Genomic DNA, 19,855 nt, shown 5'->3' with positions numbered 1-19,855 from the left:
TAATGAGTGTTTTTACATGACACAGGCACAGGTGCCATTTGTGTGACACCAGTATCTGCCACCACTTGATGGGTCTTCTCAAGCATGACACAATGCCAAAGTTTCAGTCATTCGTCACTGCCTCCAAGAGGCCCACTTTGCCTCTGTGAGGCTCAACAATCCAAAGGTGCTTTTTTTGTACGTGACAACCAGCATCAGACATGACCACAATTTTACTTGGCTTGATAGGTCTTCTCAAGCAATGCATAGGACTCGGTCACTAGTTAAAAATAATACAGAATGATGTGCATATGTGTGATGGCACAATCTGATAACATGCCATACAGCATGGCTGTGTGGTTTAGAAGTTTGCTTCCCAAACACATGGGTCTGGGTTCAGTCCCACTGCATGGCACCTTGGGCAAGTGTCTTCTACTACAGCCCTGAGTCAACCAAAGCTTCGAGAGTGGATTTAATAGATGGAAATTGAAAGAAGCCTGTCTATATATATTTATGTTGTGAGTGCATGCTTTTATATTTGATTCCTTGACTTGACATCAGAGAAAATCTGCCTCAATAAACTTTCCAACCCATGCAAGTATGGAAAAGTGGATGCTAAAACACACACACATTTGTATGTATATTGCATTTGTTTTACCTGGGCTATAAATATTTTCTATTCTTTTTTTATTTAAGTCTAAGTCCTTCAGTGACTGAAGATAAGGTTGGACAGCTGTCATGCTGATGAGCCAAACACACATGCCCACAACTGTCCTCTTATCTCCTTTTCCTTAATGACATGCAACTTTGCAAAAAGTGTGGCTTCTTGAGATTATCTCCCCTTCTCATGTAATCTTAATTGCCATTTGGCAATTATGACATCCTCTAGAGGCAGGGGAAAATTTTAATAAATTAAGAATTTATGTTATATGGTATCTGAAATACTTGTATTCATTTATGTTGTTCAAATACATGCTACTGACCACATTGAGTTATTTCTCTTAATTCAATTCTCTGAGTGTGTATACATACACACGTGCACAATGCATTGTTTACACTTGTTCCAGTCATAGAATTGTGACAATACTAGGGCAGCACCATGAAGGGTTTAGTTGATCAGATTGAGCTTAGGACATTTTTTTTTTTAAATCTGATACTTATTCTATCTTTTTCTTTTTGCCAAGCTGTTTGCAAGGTAAGAAGAAGCTTGCTTCCCTACCATATGGTTCTGGGTACAGTCCCACTGCGTGGCACATTGAACAAGTGTCTTCCACTATAGCCTCAGGCTGCGTTGTGAGTGCATGTGGTAGACGGAAACTGAAAGAAGCCTATCGTGTGTGTACATATGTATGTATTTATACGTGTGTGTCTGTGTTTGTGCCCCCACCATCACTTGACAACCAATATTGGTGTGTTTACATCCCTGTAACTTAGCAGTTCAGCAAAAGATACTGATAGAATAAGTACTAGGCTTACAAAGAATAAGTCATGGGGTCGATTTGTTTGACTAAAACCCTTTAAGGTAGAGTTCCAGCATGGCCGCAATCAAATGACTAAAACAAGTGAAAGAATAAAAGAGAAGCAGAATAGTGTTGCCGATACAGTAGAGAGGGAAAGGATGAAGGAGTGTATGAGAAAGAGAGAGAGGAGCAGGTGTGGAGTGTGGAGGAAGAGACAAATGTATGGTGGTGGAGACTTGATTTGGTGAGTATGAGGGCAGGGTAGACCAATGCAAAGTGTGAGTGGAGAGAACAATATTAAAAATGAAGAGCTTATAGATTAGCGGAATCAAGGAAAAGCTGCAGTTAGACACAAAGGGTGGTAGGGTATCTTGGGTTGTGCATCACCACCATAATTTTTATACACACACACAGCGCTTCGAGAACTTAGTATAAGTTGGAGAGGTTCGCTCAGGAATCACATATTCCCAGTCATCTTAATCTCTTGTCATCTCCTCCATAAGGTCTAAGGTCCTGATCCACCTTCACCTCTTCGTCCCATGTCTCCCCAAGTCTCCTTCCACAAACTCCATCCATATTTAGTAATCAGCACTTCTTTTCACAGCTATCCTTATCTATAAGCATCACATGTCCATATCAGTGCAATTGTCTTCCTTGCATACCACATAATTCCCCTTATGCTCAGTTGTTCTCTCGGTACATTTGTACTGAATCATTCATGCACACCCAACGGGAGCATGCTCATGTCATTTCTTTCCACTTTGCTATCAAAGACCCATGTGTTAAAACTGAATATATACATCATCATTATCAAAATAGAATTTTTATGGTCAACACAAGTAATGTTCAAAGGTCACATTTTATGAAAGCAAGCAACAATACCAATATTTCTTTGAGTGTATTTGAAAGAGGAATTAATAGACGGAAGTCTGTTTGGAGTAAGCAAGAGTAAAACAATGGGAAACAAGACCATACTGATCAAATTTCAAAATCACGTGATAAGGTTTTATCAAACTACTTCATTCTGTGAGTCCCGACTATTTCATGAGAATTGTGCTTTTGTGTGACTGTTCAAGTTAAATTTTAGCTCTCATTTCTAGCAACTGTAGGTGCTATTTTGCACCCTCATTTATTAATTTTACCGTTTTGATTTTAATTGCTATAGCCACCTATATTCTAATCTAATTGGCAGATGTTCAGGAGCAATAAACACTGAAAATGTGCAGAAAACAACTTCTGCCACATTCCAGGGAGGAAAACTAGATGTAGTTGATAGCTTCTGCTATCTAGGTGACCAAATTAGTAGTGGGGGAGAGTGCGCTGAAAGTGTAGCTGCTAGAACAAGAACAGCCTGGGCAAAGTTCAGAGAGCTCTTACCGCTGCTGGTGACAAAGGGCCTCTCACTCAGAGTAAAAGGCAGACTGTATGACGCATGTGTACGAACAGCCATGCTACATGGCAGTGAAACATGGGCCGTGACTGCTGAGGACATGCGTAAGCTCGCAAGGAATGAAGCCAGTATGCTCCGATGGATGTGTAATGTCAGTGTGCATACTCGACAGAGTGTAAGTACCTTGAGAGAAAAGTTGAACCTAAGAAGCATCAGTTGTGGTGTGCAAGAGAGACGATTGCGCTGGTATGGTCATGTGGCAAGAATGGATGAGGATAGCTGTGTGAAAAAGTGCCACACCCAAGCGGTTGAGGGAACCTGTGGAAGAGGTAGACCCAGGAATACCTGGGATGAGGTGGTGAAGCACAACCTTCGAACATTAGGCCTCACCGAGGCGATGACTTCTGACCGAGACCTTTGGAAATATGCTGTGCATGAGAAGACCTGGCAAGCCAAGTGAGACCATAATCTAAGGCCTCTGCCAGGGGTGTAGCCAGCCCGTTTATGCGTACCTTTCCTTCATTGGACACTAAACTCGCTTGCGAAGACCTGTTGAGGCAATCAAAATCGAACTAAATTCTACGACTGGCACCCATGTCGTCTCCTTCATTGGACACTAAACTCAGCTTGCGAAGACCTGTTGGGGCAAGTGAAAGCGAAATCGTGATGGCACCTGTACCAGTGGAGCGCTAACAGCACCATCCGAACGTGATCGTTGCCAGAGCAGCTGTCTGGCTTCTGTGCCAGTGGCATGTAAATAGCACCATTTGAGTGTGATTGTTACCAGCGTTGCCTTACTGGCACGTGAAAAGACATTTGAGCAAGGTCGTTGCCAGTGCCTCTGGACTGGCTCCTGTGCAGGTGGCACATAACATACACCATTTTGAATGTGGCCGTTGCCAGTACCGCGTGACTGGCCTTCATGCCGGTGGCACGTAAAAGCACCCACTACACTCTCGGAGTGGTTGGCGTTAGGAAGGGCATCCAGCTGTAGAAACTCTGCCAAATCAGACTGGAGCCTGGTGTAGCCATCTGGTTCACCAGTCCTCAGTCAAATCGTCCAACCCATGCTAGCATGGAAAGAGGACGTTAAACGATGATGATGAATATCTTGTTGTATGTTCCTGCTCCTACCTTATGACAGAAAGTGGCTGTGGTGAAAAAGTGGTTGGTGGAGACTGATGTCTAGAGATGTGGAAAGTTCCAAGATAACAGAGGTGATGGATGTTAACAAATAAAATGGAAGTGTTGAGTTGCTCACAGGAAAGATGACACTGATACAATTATCTGTATGATGATTGTATGGGTGTATGATGCTGTGAGAAGTTTTGGGTCATGATGTAACCCAGTTAATAGATTGGCATCCTCCAATGTGTTTGAGTGTATACATATATACGTGTGTGTGTGTGTATATACCTGCTACAAAAGATTATGGTTGACCTAAGCCTTGTGAGTAGATTTTGGTATGTGTGTGCATTTTCTAGATTTTTTTGTTATCAACCTGTTGTTTATGCATTGTCATTCTCCTGTATAGTGATAATCTAATTTGCCCAATATAGTTTTCCAAACATCTACTGCACGTAATGACAAAAATCAAATTTTGGGAGCCGCTAACGAAATTTTGTTTTAAAGACATATTCATCCTTAAATCAAAAGCCTTCAGTTAAAATATAGACACATACCACTGTTTGATCTTCCAAATTTGCAGCTAAATGTAGAAAACCAAACTGATGTACAATATAAAGAACACTTTCATACAATGATGGGCATTTCAGATATACTATATGTACATGCATGTTCACACACTGTTGGATATAAACAATACATTATTAAACTATGTATACGTGGATTGGTGTGTAACTGTACACTCTTGTAAACAGAAGGTATGTGTGTCTTTGTATGTCTTAGACTATTAAACCTTTCTATTTATTTACATATATATATATAAAGCCCCCAGCCCATCAAAAATCACCGCAGAGATGCTCAACATATCTGGCAGTGTCGGCTGTAGCCTAGTCATCCGTATAGTTAACCAGGTGATACATGAAGGAGTCATACCCAATGACTGGTGTAGCAGCACCATAGTCAACTGCTACAAAGGTAAGGGTCATGCATTAGATACAAATAATTACAGAGGTATCAAGTTGTTGGATCAGATAATGAAGGTCATAGAGAGGGTCATAGCCCAACTAATTAGGGAGAGAGTCAGTCTAGATGAGACGCAGTTTGGGTTCGTGCCAGGGAAAAGCCCCACTGATGCTATATTTCTGGTAAGACAGCTGCAAGAGAAATACCTAGCCAAAGATAAACCTCTGTACCTGGCTTTCATTGACATGGAGAAAGCCTTTGACAGGGTCCCCCGATCCCTTGTCTGGTGGTCAATGAGGAAACTAGGGATACGTGAATGGTTAGTGAGAGCTGTGCAAGCCATGTACAAGGATGCTGTCAATAAGGTGAGGGTTGGCAACGAGTACAGTGAAGAATTCCACGTAGGGGTAGAGGTCCACCAAGGATCAGTCCTCAGCCCCCTCTTAATCATTATAGTCCTCCAGGCAATAACACAGGAATTCAAAACAGGATGCCCCTGGGAGCTTCTTTATGCTGATGACATTGCTCTAATTGGTGAGTCACTATCAGAACTAGAGGAAAAGTTTCAGGTGAGGAAGCAAAGATTAGAATCAAAGGGCCTTAGAGTCAACCTAGCTAAAACCAAAGTCTTAATAAGGCAGACAAACCACAAATCCCTTCAGGTAGATGGCCCTGCTCGATCTGTAGAAAAGGCATAGGTAGAAACTCCATAATATGTACCCAGTGTAAGCTATGGACACATAAGAGATGCAGCAATATCAAAGGGAATATAGTTTTTGTATGTGGCAAATGCGCAGGTGCTATAAACACTGAAAATGTACAGAGAACAGCTTCTGTCACATTGCAGGGAGAAAAACTAGAAGTAGTTGATAGCTTTCGTTACCTAGGGGACCAACTCAGTAGCAGGGGTGGATGCTCTGAAAGTGTAGCCGCTAGAACAAGAACAGCCTCAGCAAAGTTAAGTTCAGAGAGCTCCTACCTCTGCTGGTGACAAAGGGTCTCTCACTCAGAGTAAAAAGCAGAGTATATGACACACATGTACGAACAGCCATGCTACATGGCAGTGAAACATGGGCTGTGACTGCTGAGGACATGCATAAGCGTGCAAGGAATGAAGCCAGTATGCTCTGCTGGATGTGTAATGTCAGTGTGCATACACAACAGAGTGTAAGTGCCCTGAGAGAAAAGTTGGATTTAAGAAGCATTAGATGTGGTGTGCAAGAGAGATGACTGCGCTGGTATGGTCATGTATTGCAAATGAATGAAATGAAGACAGCTGTGTGAAAAAACGCCACACCCTAGCTGTTGAGGGAACTTGTGGAAGAGGTAGGCCCAGGAAAACTTGGGATGAGGTGGTGAAGCACGACCTTCAAACATTGAGCCTTACCGAGGCAATGACTAGTGACCAAGACTTTTGGAGATATGCTGTGCTTGAGAAGACCCGACAAGCCAAGTGAGACCATGGCCTATGCCAGTGGGTGGAACCAGCCCACTTTATGAATACCCATCATTCATTGGACAATAAACTTTGCTTGCGAAGACCTATTGAGGCAAGTGAAATCAAAATGGCTGATGTGGCCAATGATAGTACCACCTGATTGGCACTTGTGCCAGTGAAACATTAAAAGGACATCCAAGCGTGATCATTGCCAGGGTCACGGATTGGCTCCCATGCCAGTGGCATGTGAAAAGCACCATTCAAGCGGGATCATTGCCAGAGTCGCCCTACTGGCACATGTGCTGGTGGCACGTGAAAAACAACATTCGAGCATAATCATTGCCAGTGCCGCCGGACTCGATCCCGTGCAGGTAGCACGTAAAAAAACACCTTTTGAGTGTGGTCATTGCCAGAACCGTCTGACTAGCCCTCATTCTGGTGTCATGTAAAAGCACCCACTACACTCTCGGAGTGGTTGGTGTTAGGAAGGGCATCCAGCTATAGAAACTTTGCCAGATCAGATTGAGCCTGGTGCAGCCTCTGGCTCACCAGTCCTCAGTCAAACTGTCTAACCCATGCCAGCATGGAAAGCGGACATTAAACGATGATGATGATGATGATATAGCACACACACACACATGCAACAAGTTTCTTTCAGTTTCCTTCTACCAAATCTATGTACAACACTTTGATCAGTGCAACACTATAGTAGAAGACACTTGCCCCAGGTACTACGCAGTGGGTCTGAACCCAAGACACCTGGTTAGGAAGTGCGGTTCTCAACCACACCTGTGCTTGTGTATGTGTGGGTGTATACATACACACACATGGTATGAAATTCACAAAGTAGTAGGGCATTGCATCAGTTAAGCGAAGATATTTTAATAAGAACCATACAAAAAAAATCTTGTAAAAATCACTTATTCAGGGTTCCTGACCAGGATATTAAATTTATTTCCCAATCTATAAGCTGGTAATATCAATAAGGTGGTTTATTAACTACACTTGAGGTTAGCAAGGTTCAAATGAGCACGTTGGCCAAGTGTCTACTACCATTGCCTGAGACTGACCAATGCCTGGTAAATGAATTTGGTAGACGAAAGCTGTGTGGAAGCCTGTTGTGTGATTGTTTATATATGAGAAAGAGGGGGGGAAAGAGAGAGAGAGAGAGGAGAGAGAGAGAGAGAGAAAAGAGAGAGGAAAGAGAGAGAGAGGAAAGAGAGAGAGAGAGGAAAGAGAGAGAGAGAGGAGAGAGAGAGAGAAAGAGGTTTAAAATATTCCACATGAGTCAAGAGATGTGGAAAAATTAGAAAATGCGGTTTTCCTTTTACAGTGCAATCAATTAATTCCAAAAGTATATTATTATAACTAGAAAACTAGTTTACTAAGAAAATCTCTATTAGAGATGGAAGCAGTATTTATGCTGAGAAGAAATGTTTATCACCACTTATCACCACTTGAACGTGGGTGTTCTGTAAGAGCAGACAATTCTGCTATTTTACCCCAGAAGGATGCTTCCTCCAGCTAGCCAGTCAGTGTGCTTCGCACTCGATATATATTGCAAGCAGAGAGACCACCAGATCATGTGATTTTGATCTTGTTAGATCATATTCAGTGATGGATATTCATCTGATAGACAGTGCAGTTGTCTAATCCAGCTTGCAATATATAGAAAAAACAGTGTCACACAGTCACTGGTTTTGCAACAACCAAACTAGTCTATTAAGAAAATCTCTATTAGAGATGGAAGCAGTATTTATACTAAAAAGTAATGTTTATTGCCACTTAAACGTGGATAAAAGAAACAAAAACAAAGTGCATTGTGAAACAGATTATTGTAATCAAATTATTTTGAAAAAAAAAAAAACTACATATTCCAAAATATTAGCATGTTCAGAAAGTAATTGCGTTTTTTCACCACTTTGAAATATAAACCAACCAATCACACCAGAGCCATGGTTGAATGGGTAGGAACTGTCTAGAAATAGTATATCATCTCTTCTATCTGACAGTGTGTTATTCATTTATTTCAGTAATAAACCCCATGGAGGATAAGAACTTTATAAAACAGCATATTTGCCATTGCTAACTACATGAGTTTTGAAAGAAAACTACCACTACAGAAGCAATGGGAAACATTTGTGAAGTGTATCTGGATGTAATGAAAGCTTGTACATGTCAGCCATGGTTTAAAACGTTTAAAGATGGTGACTGTGACATATCTGACAAGCCTTGCTAATGGAAGATAATCCACTCTGAATGATGAACTTCTGAATGAAACTTTTGTGTCAGATCCAAGTCAAAGTGCCAGAGGTTTGACACAACGATTTTATGTGTTGTATTCAACTCAAACACCTTGAGCAAATTAGGAAAATATGCAAAGAGGGAATTTGGGTTCCACATGAGCTTATGCTTGAGAACTGAACACAACATTCCATCTGCAACAGTGTTCTAACCAGGAATAACAACCTGTCATTTTTGCAGCGTGTTGTTACAAGTGATGAAAAATGGGTTTTGCATCACAACAAAAAACAAAAAAGACAATGGTTATCATATAACAAGAGGCCAGTGCCAACACCAAAACCAGAAATCCATGCTACAGGAACATGGAAGAACCATCAATGTAGATGTCTCTTGCCAACAACTTGATTGTGTAAATGAAAAATTATGTCAAACATGGGTAGCTTTGGTAAACAGAAAAGGTGTTATTCTCCAGTATGACACAGCCACACTCTTCAAAATAAGGCCAAGAAAAAAATAATTCCCCTAAGAACTTTCTATTTCACTTATATTGTAAGAAGAAAAATAAAACATTCTATGTAATTCCTCTAGACTGTAATTATTTCAACCATTTGTGAAATGTCTCACTTCATAAAATATTTCATTAATAAGTCACAGGTTATGTCATACTGAGAATTTCTGAAGAATGAAATAGTTCAATACATGATTAACAATGATTAAAATTTTTTTAAACTTTGTATTAAGTAAACACAAGAAATTAAATATCTGAATTCTATGTACCTTTTCCTTATTATTCCTTAATTACAATTTCAAATTAGCAAAATAATTATCTCCCTTCTAATAACTCTATTAGGGGTTGTGTACATATATCATAAGTAGATAGATTTACATACATATATATACATTTACATATACACATGGACATACAAATATATGCATATATATTCATATACACACATATGCAGAAACACAAACCTATACACATACATATGCACACATATACATATAAATATACACATATGTTTATAGGTAGTGATGGTATGGTCTCTACATTTTAAGTTTTTTTCTTATATTATTAAGTGATGGTTTCCATTAATTTATTAGCATAATTTCATATATCTATTGTTAAGATCTTTATGCTTATGCTATTCAGTATGCCATCATATTTAGGTTTCTTATCACAATATTTGTTTTAATGTACTTCCATTCTCCCTGATATACTCCTGGCAGTTTCCCCAATAATATGCAGTTGTTGTACCATCCCAAATAAAAGTAACACAGTTGGATGATATACGCACCAATCAAACAGACAAAAGCACTAATGAATAAAATAAAGATATACAGAAATGTTTTACCATCCACACTTTTCACAAATTCCACACCATATACATACGCCAATGCACACATACATCTAACACATTTATTCCCAGAATGAACTATGCCATTCAAATGCACATCAGTACATGTTCATATATGCACACCCTCTCACATCCATACAACTACATAAATACAGAACCTAAAAACTAAAAGATAGACAACCCTGAAGCTGACCTGGAGTAGAGAGATCATGTTACTAATGAGATTGCAAATGCCAATGAAAGGACTTCGGCAAACATAACTGATTGATTAACTAAATAATTAATCAAAGAACTAATTAGTTAACTGGCTAAACAGTTAACCAATTGACAAATAATAAAGGAATGAAATAGATCTGTGTGTGTGTTTATTATAGGCATAATGACCCTCCCAAGGAACATCTGTTTCAACTCACAAGTTTGCATTAAGAAACTTGAAAACAAGTACATAAACAATATATCATCCTCATTTAACATCTGCTTTCCATGCTGGCATGTGTTGGACAGTTTAACAGGAGCTGGCTAGGTATAAGACTGCACCAGATTTCAGTGTCCTTTTTGGCATGGTTTTTACGGCTGGATGTCCTTCCTAACACCAACTACCTCACAGAGTGAACTGAATGCTTTTTACATGGCACCAGCACAGGCAAAGTCAGTTTTGGAATGGTTTTTACAGCTGGATGCCCTTCCAAACGCCAACCACTTTACAGTGTAGACTGGATGCTTTTTACACGCACATATACTTATATATATATATGTACACACAGATACATTTATACATGCTCGTTCATATATACACATATACATACCAATATAAAGTGTACACTAAATGCCCTGAACCTGTCACTCTACTATCAATTTGTATTCCTAGTATCTTGTATTTCTCCTATCTTCATACCTGTCAGATGAGATTGCACATTAACTAAAAATTTAAAAAAATTTTTTTAGCTAGGAGTGGCTGTGTGGTAAGTAGCTTGCTTACCAACCATATGGTTCTGGGTTCAGTCCCACTGTGTGGCACCTTGGGCAAGTGTCTTCTACTATAGCCTCGGGCCGACCAAAGCCTTGTGAGTGGATTTGGAAGACGGAAACTGAAAGAAGCCCGTCGTATATATGTATATGTATATATATGTGTTTGTGTGTCAGTGTTTGTCCCCCAACATCGCTTAACAACCGATGCTGGTGTGTTTGCGTCCCTGTAACTTAGCGGTTCGGCAAAAGAGACCGATAGAATAAGTACTAGGCTTACAAAGAATAAGTCCTGGGGTCGATTTGCTCGACTAAAGGTGGTGCTCCAGCATGGCTGCAGTCAAATAGCTGAAACAAGTAAAAGAGTAACCATCACTTTCTTTCCTTCCAATACTTCCTACCGTATCACTCACTGTCATCCTTCTTCTCTAATACACCCAGTTCTATCATTCATTTTGATATCCACCACTCTCTTCACATTTTCTACCTCAGCATTTACTCTTTTCCCATTACTCCACACATGCCATTTCCAATCTCCTTACCCCACAACCATCAAACATGCAGTACCCTTTTAGCACTTATTTGTTTTAGTCTCCCCCCCCCCATCATCATCATCGTTTAACGTCCGCCTTCCATGCTAGCATGGGTTGGATGATTTGACTGAGGACTGGTGAACCAGATGGCTACACCAGGCTCCAATCTGATTTGGCAGAGTTTCTACAGCTGGATGCCCTTCCTAACGCCAAACACTCCGAGAGTGTAGTGGGTGCTTTTACGTGCTCCCAGCACGAAGGCCAGTCAGGTGGTTCTTTCTTAAACCTATCAGGGATGAGAATATTCTATTACTGGTAAACAAACAGAGACTATAAATGATAAAGAGGACACTATTTTTATGAGGTAAGAGGCTTAACAACTCTTATGTTTGTTCAGCAGTAACATGCAAGTAGTATACTCCTCTAAAGCTGCTGGCAATAGGAAGGGTATTCAAGCATTCAACTGTAGAAAACATTAAAAATGAGACAGAGAAGCAAGACACGGTCCTCAATTATCAATCTATTTAGTCAGTACCTCTGCTCGCTCATCTATACAATATATGCCAGCATGGAAAGACTAACATGGACAATTATATATATTATATAGGAGTGGCTGTGTGATAAGTAGCTTGCTTACCAACCACATGGCTCCAGGTTCAGTCCCACTGCGTGGCACCTTGGGCAAGTGTCTTCTACTATAGCCTCGGGCCGACCAAAGCCTTGTGAGTGGATTTGGTAGACGGAAACTGAAAGAAGGCCGTCGTATGTATATATATATATATATATATATATATATATATATATATATTTATATATGTATGTATGTGTGTGTGTATATGTTTGTGTGTCTGTGTTTGTCCCCCCAACATCGCTTGACAACCGATGCTGGTGTGTTAACGTCCCCGTAACTTAGCGGTTCGGCAATAGAGACCGATAGAATAAGTACCAGGCTTACAAAGAATAAGTCCTGGGGTCGATTTGCTCGACTAAAGGCGGTGCTCCAGCATGGCCACAGTCAAATGACTGAAACGAGTAAAAGAGTAAGAGTATACATATAAATTTGACATGGGCGATTCTTTCTTGTCTTGGGATTCACGGTCAAACAGCAGGGTGGAATTGCATGAAAAATTACACAGATGTGTAGAATGATCCGGTGGTGATACTGGGTTTTGTATTTTTTTATAGCTCCTATGGTTACCGAGATAATCTACTATAATAATACTTTTGTGATTATGAATAAGAAAGGAAGGGGTGATAGATGAATGAGGAAGGAAGGGGTGATGTCATACTTGGTAGTGCGATTTTGAAAATTGTATGCTGAAAAAAAATAAATCAAACAGCGTTTCAACTCTGTGTGAATATATGTGTATGTAAAAGGTGGAGTATGTGAATGTGTGTGTGTGCGTGCGCGCACAGAATAGAAATGAGATTGTTTATCTTTGTTCACTTAGTATTCGGGTTTATTTTTTGATTTGGTTGAATCATGATTGGTTTTTTTTTTTTTTTGTTGGTTAGTTATTTTTAGCGTTTTGACAGAAAAGTCATTCTAAAATTGTTTTTTAGTATAAGTGTGCCCAAACAAGTTGGATGCTTACACAGAACAGGTTTTACAGCCACATCATCCAAACCAACAGGGTGAAACTGGGCTAAGCTGCTAGTATATATATAGATGTGTGTGTGTGTGTGTGTGTGTGTATGTATATATATATATATAAAACATTTTTGCAAATATACTTGATGCAGTCACAATATTTAAAGGAAGATTTTTCTTTTAAACGTTAAGTATTTAACCCTTTAGCATTTATACTAGTCATATCCAGCCCAAATATTCTACTTGTTTTATGTTCAGATTGGCCAGATCTGGCCTCTCAAACCTACCCAACAATATCATTCTAAAAATAAACAATCAGATCATCAAAAAAAATCAAAGCTTCAAGATAATGCAAGATTAATTCAAAATAACTTTGTTTTCCTGTAGCTACGTCTCAACATCATTGTTGAAAATACAGTCAAAGGATTACAGTTAACAGAATAATCTGAATGCATAAGGATTAAAAAAAATTTGAAAAATAGACTGACACAAATCTTTTGGAAAGAGGTTTTTGTATTGTGTGCAAGCTGTTTCATTGCTCAACAAAAACATTTACGCTCAATATGAAAAGATGTTTCCAGTTTATGCCATAGTCTTTCAAAAATCTTTTACAAAAAACACAATGGTCATTTTTAGCATGGTTTCTACGAATAGATACCCTTCTAAAAGCAACTCCTTTAGAATGCACTGGATGCAATTTTTTGTGACACCAGCACTCTAGAGATTGCCTTGCCATCAGCAACACTAAAGAGCACTATCAAACTCTGCATTGTTGCCTCTTCGTGCATATATACATGTGTGTGTGTGTGTGTGTGTGTGTGTAGATGCACATGTCTAGGGTATTCTTTGATGAAAGTGGCACAATAATTAAGTATCAATAGGAAATGTACAAAAATAAAACCAGGCCCTCATGTAAGTAAATGCATCGAAATAGGTAAATCATTTCAATATCCCAATAATTTTCATCTTTTTTACTCATTTCAATCATTAGACTGCAGCCATATTAGGGTTCCGCCTTGAAAAATAAAGATAATTGATTTTTTTCCTCTTTTTTTCCCTTTAACTGTTTTATGGCTATTTAGCTTTTAATGGTTATTAATGTTCAAAGCATTAGAGATTTTGAATCATTTTTGAATATTATCGATAGTAATGGAACGGATAACTCCATTCATAAATTCCTCTTCTGAAAACTTTCAAATATTTTTGTTTACTTTTCGAAATGAACTGGGTGGTGGGGCGTGTAGCAAACAACAAATGCCTTATTTTCAACAATACTGTTGAGGAATAGCTACAGGAAAACAAAGTGGATTTCCCCACCCCCATTACGGTCCCCAATATTGCAGGTTTATACCTGCACCGCTTTCCCGAAATTATTACGTGTATACACTTGCTTACTATTTCTCATCTGGATATTTTTTTATATATATACTATTATAAAAATCGAACATTATAACCAAAGAAAGGATTTATCGCAAGTGTATACAGTCAAATATCTGTAATAGTTTTGTCTTCGAAGTTTCGCCAGCAGTTGGCTTCGTTAGCTCGACGAAGCCAAACACTAGCGAAACTTCTAAGTCAATATGTGTGCGCGCACGCGCGCGTTATAAACCCACAAATACCGTTTATTTTAAAACCCGAAAAAACTCCCGAGTACCTACTAATGTAGACCCAGCTTTAAAAATAATATTCCATTTGATTTTATCTAACAGCTTTGATTACATTTTCGTGGTATGAGAAACCACAAGACACCATCAACTGCAATATACACATGCTCGTAAATACATACACATTTACATGTCATTGATCTCATTTCTTCTATGTACACAAAGCACTAAAAAATCTCTCACACAACCCCAAAATAACGGTAATGTTCCGTTTTGTTTGCAAGAAACCGACTTGGTCAAAACTAAAGGGAATTTACACTGTGTCAAGCCGAGCTGTCGGTAATTCTTTAACGGGAAACAAATAAGAAGAGGCCGTGCCCTAAAGCATCACCTACATTTTCTTATCGCACCACAGTACCATACCGTCTAATTTTTAAATTTCAGCTCTGGTAAAAACAGACCTTCCAGTCGCGACCATCCCGTTTTTAGGTGTATCTGTGATTACAATAGTCAATCTAGTGCGATTTGATCGAGATTTTGCTGCTATTTCTAGCTTAAATGTTTCCTTGTTGTCTCGTATGCGTGTGTGATTTGACTAAAAACTTATATTAACAATTCTCCTCGTTTGTAAATTCAGTTGTCTATGTGTGAGTGAGTATGCTCGCAAAATAAAGAAAATGCGTGTCGAATGAATATGTTTTGATTATTAAGTTTCAAACGCTTTTCAGTCCTAAACATACGCATCAAAGTCTCATCTTTTTTTCTTTAATATGGGATACTATCCTATCATCCTACCCCTACTTTTGTTTCAAACGACATATTAAAACGTTGAAGGCGGGGGGGGGGGGCATGAACCGAAATTTCTTGACATTTTTGAAGAGTAAGTCTCCGAAACATCTAAGAAAATATAAAATTAAAAAATTAATGTTTATGAATTGTGCATTGCAAAGACCACAATACACTTACGAGTCAGTTTTGATAACAAGAAATTAGTATAACTTCCTGGGTCATCCCATAATTTAATATATATATATAGATATATATATACACACACACACATGCATATATATACATACATGCATATATACAGACATGCAATCATATATATATACATACAATATATATATATATATATATAGAGAGAGAGAGAGAGAGAGAGAGAGAGATACATATTTAAATCCATACCATGGTTTCATGTAGGTATCAAGGTGAATAACAGACAACACTGCTCTCACCACATATTTGTTTAGTAGTTTCTTAATTTTTACGCATAAAATAATAAACAAGCATTTATACCCGCGTTATGTGTGTTAAACCAACAAATTTACAAAACATTTAGTTATCTTGCAATTTTCATTCAAAACATGTATGTGTATAAAAAGATAGATATACACCCATATCTACAACAAAAAAAGTAATTGATATAAATACGAGAATCTGACATGGTAATATATATCATATAGTGAAGATAAAACACTTTTGAGTGACCTACCGTATAATTACTAGTTCTACTATATCTCAAACCTTAAAAAAATTATCCATAAAATAATTTATTTCCCTAACACACACACCATATATATATATATATATGCTCACAGAGTCGAGCACGTTTTGAGTTAAAACAGTTGGCGGTTTAATAAAGCCTTGGTACACACGTGTGTATTTTCGGGGAGACAAATGAGGTTACAACTTGACGGCTTTCTTTGCATGATGAAGGCAAAGAAATTACAGGGAGACGAAAATAAAATTGCAATTTCTGGCGTTTTAGCTCTAAACCGATTCCTCAGTCTGTATGAAGCAGTTAATAAAACTTAAGTCACATAGGCGGAATGCAATGTGTACGTGTGTTCGGCAGAACACACGTACACAAAGCAAACAAAATCAGGAGTGACAGAGGATTAAAAACAATACTGAGAAAAAGAAGAGTCGATATCAAAATATACCAAGTAGTTTTAGAATAAATATGAAGATTCTATAAACAGCATACTTACCGCTTTATAAATTTAGCACGCTTTATAGATTTTAGCCCGCTTTAGATTCAGCCAATATTATGAAAGAGAGAAAAAATATATGTGGGGAAAGGAACAAAAAGGAAAGTAAACTAAAGTGTTGTTCAGCGGATGGAATATTCAGCACTTGGTGGGATCGTTCTTTTTGCTTTTACATGCTATTTTCTTTTGTTTTGGTAATCATATACGATTAATGTTAGTTCGTTATTTGTTTCGATATATTGTTAAGATCTTTTAGGTAGGGGGGTTTTTTTCATTAAAAATAAATGAAAAGAGAAAGAAAAGACAGTCAAGCAGCTAATGCACGTAGGTCTCAGATGCTATTTTCGCGCGCTGCGTTGCGACGTATCTACAAAGAAACGGAGATGACAAGAGAACATAACTCTTTGGAGTGGCGTAACCCTAAAGTATAAACAAAAAGAAGAAAATAAACACTGTCCAAAAATAATAGTAAGTTAGTGGATAACAAATTTATAACTAGCAAGTAAAATAAACTAAATAAAATTTGTAAAAATTACGTTGATTCCAGCTCAGTTTACTTTCTTCTCGTAAATGAAAAACTGCTCGTTTCTTCTTTCTTTCGGTGAAACTGATGATATAACACATACAAAGTGCAACTTCAACAAACTAACAAATATTCATAAAAGTTACATACAAATGATTAAGATGTGTTTTGATTAAATGTGACTATTTCTGAAGCTCTTCAGTAACGATTATCATCATAACTGTTTAGTGTTCTGCTTTGTCGAAGAAAGACAGGATGGCGGAACTAATTTCAGACAAGGGCACATAACTCTTTGAATGCTCAGCACTGATGATTAACTACGCCATAAATATCACGTTTATATTATATTTATTCACCTTTCTTGTTTTTCTCATGTTCGAATTTATATTTTTTCCGTTTTCCATTCCTCTAATAAATGCTAAATCTGGTTTATTGGTTTTTTTTTTTTTTAATAATTTCTTAGTATAGCGGCATAAGACAAATGCATTATACCAATATCTTGAAACACATGTCAGTAATTGATTTACTGCACACGTATCATTTATTTATAATTACCAATTTGATGATTTTTGTTCTAAAACAAAACCAAGCTCGATACCTATCTTTATGCTAACTTAATATTTTGATAGAATACTGTTAAGTTATTGATTTTTGATTCAGATTTCTTGGCATTGCTGCAATTTGGAACTTCTCAATGAATCAACAGCAATTTAGTTATTTTATGTAGTATATAAGTGAAGTTTAAATTAATTAATCAATGCATTTTAAATAAATCTATGAATGCGATAAATTTATGAATACTCATCAATAAATTTTTTAAATATTAATAATAAGCACGATGACGTTTTATAAAGGTTGGTGAGTATATGATTGATTTAATGAACCATACTCTATTATTTTAATACATATTCATTTGCTTCAAGGAATTAAATTATAAATGTTGGTTCCCTACTATATACATTGTTGATCTCTGATTTTTATGAGCTTTTATTATTTTTTTTTTTTTCGCCATAGAAAAGAGTCAAGACTTTTCAGATCTTTCCTGACTGATGAGGTCGTGCATCTGATACTCAGTTTCAAAACCACTCCACTCACCCCTAGTTTTTATTATTATCTTTAATTAAGTTATATATATAAGAAAAAAGGAAGAAAATAATCTCATCAATATGATTAGTGTCACCCCGTCTCTCCTTCTTCCCAAAAAACGAAGTGAATTTTGATCCCAGTTGTCTTTCAAAACGAACAATAAACAGGAACCATGCTATAACCTTCTCGCTGGAACGAGCTTATCGACTGGCGACATGAAACTACAACATGGCTGCGAATTACAGTCGGGACCATTTCATTTCGCTTCGCTAATGCACTTGTGAATAATTATAAGCACCATAGCTTTTCGTTTCCCTGAAACTTTGCGGCCTAAGCAGAAAATCAATATTATTATTACGAGAGAGTGAGAGAAGAAAAGAATATGAGAAATTTGTACCTAAAATAAACGAAAGTTTATGTTCTAATAGTTTTTAGTTTTGATTTTACTTCTTTTTTATTCTTTTACAAAAGTATAAATAATCACCCATTAGATGGCTAAATATTTTTATTTAATAAAATCTCTGCTTGTATAAACGTAAGCCCCGAATGAAAAATAAACAAAACGCTGCAGCATCTACTTAAACGTAACAACACATTTGAAACAGCAGCAACCTACGCGTATAAATCTATATGAAACAGCAGTAGAGTATCCAGTAAAACGGTTTTATTGAACGCACCTCTACTACCCCCAAGTTTTGTAGGAATTTTACAAATTCCATTTATTGTTCTTTATTTGTTGTACTCGAACGAAGCTACCTTTACGCCTCGTGCCTGAACGAATAAATATTTTTACCGTTATAATTTCGGTGCATAAATACTACATATTTCGCCGACTGAGCTCGACTTCTCATCTTTTATACCACTTACATACGTACACCATTTATAATTATTTTCTATATTATGAAGCATTTTCTCCCTTTTTGTGTGCGTTTCTGTCGTATCGGTGTTCCAGTAATATAAATACACATAATTTTTGTGGTTTGTAAATAAAGGGGAAAACAGGCAAGAATTACGAGTGTCGTCACTTTACACGTAATTTTCAAGCAAGCGAAAATGTGCGATGGCAGTTTCGATTTGTGATAGAAGCGACATTTTTTTTTTTTTGATACTTAGATGTAGCACTAGATGTGAGAGAGATTATGTAGGCATTCGACCTGCTAGACATAGCAGGGAAATCTCCCTTAAAATACAATATCGTCTTTAAAAAAAAAGACGTAAAGTGTCACGACTCGAATACCTTTGACATTAAGTCTGCTCAATTAAAAACTAACTTGTTACAAACAGCAGCTACTGAATGTAATATGCACAATGCATTATTATACTGAAGAAAGCGAAAAATAAAGGGCAGTAATCCTCAATTATACTTTTATTCCGATCATATTTATTAATGAAACCTCTTTTAAATATTTATTGTCTCTTAACATAGATCTATAATTATGAATTATTCAGTGTAAAGGTTCTATACTTGTTTAGCCCTAGGTCAACTTGATCGAGCAGAACAATAATGAAAATCTTTCCACCTGTTAAATCTCGTCTTTTTGTATATTTAGACTTTGTCCTATGTGTCCTCTGTTAATGACGTTTGGGAGAATTAGTTGCTGTTTCTA

The 19,855-nt window shown here is 37.5% G+C and overlaps 1 protein-coding gene across 5 annotated transcripts in view; it reads right to left on the bottom strand.

Annotated features, from left to right (window-relative positions):
• Positions 1–19,855, bottom strand: part of LOC106876199 (uncharacterized) — a 54,275-nt gene that overhangs the window by 9,578 nt on the left and 24,842 nt on the right. Inside the window, exons 1-2 of one of the 5 annotated variants that reach the window (XM_014924655.3) lie at positions 17,176–17,428; positions 16,640–16,678 (exon numbers count right to left, since the gene is read on the bottom strand). The exons of 1 other annotated variant lie outside the window; for it this stretch is intronic. The gene's annotated coding sequence lies outside the window, so the exon portion shown is untranslated. Of the gene's footprint in view, positions 1–16,140; positions 16,533–16,639; positions 17,019–17,175; positions 17,429–19,855 lie in introns of those variants that run through there. 3 more of the 5 variants (XM_014924656.3, XM_014924654.3, XM_089357240.1) reach the window with 3 other exon arrangements.

Source organism: Octopus bimaculoides, chromosome 9 (assembly GCF_046866305.1).
Source record: "Octopus bimaculoides isolate indiv1 chromosome 9, ASM4686630v1, whole genome shotgun sequence".
NCBI lineage: Eukaryota > Metazoa > Mollusca > Cephalopoda > Octopoda > Octopodidae > Octopus > Octopus bimaculoides.
This window is presented reverse-complemented; position numbering and strand designations above follow the sequence as displayed.